We start from the raw sequence: 505 nt of genomic DNA, 5'->3' as shown, positions 1-505 counted from the left end.
GCGACACATGGCTGAGGTGCCTATTTAACACATCAAAGCATAAATGGCTCACAGGTTCTCTCTGCTTCTCCCAGTCCCTGTTACAGGGCCCTCCTGGCTGGCATAAACCAACCCCTACCCTGAACTTCTCCAGCCTAGGGGGCTAGGCTGCTCTTCACTATATAATCCAACCATTTTGGTTGCCAGTTCTCTTTGCACATAAGAGCCTCCTAGCTGCCACACCTTGTCCCTTCCCCTTTCTCTTCCCCACCCCTTCTCTCCACATGGCACAATTCAGTCTGGACATCTGAACTCTCCCAGATGTCCCTGTTCCTGCTTCTGAGATACCAAATATACACACAGTGGTGTGCTTACTGATCCTCTGAGGATAAACAACCTAGCATTAGGGCTTCAAAATATGACTGCTCCTAAGTATGGTAGAGGATAAGCTTTATTATTTTTTTAATCTCTCTCTGTCTCTGTCTCTGTCTGTCATTTGGAGTTGCACCAAGTTTTTGGTTTTTCT

Source organism: Microtus ochrogaster, unplaced genomic scaffold (genome assembly GCF_000317375.1).
Source record: "Microtus ochrogaster isolate Prairie Vole_2 unplaced genomic scaffold, MicOch1.0 UNK85, whole genome shotgun sequence".
In the NCBI taxonomy this organism is placed as follows: Eukaryota; Metazoa; Chordata; class Mammalia; order Rodentia; family Cricetidae; genus Microtus; species Microtus ochrogaster.
Note: the sequence above shows the minus strand (reverse complement) of the source record.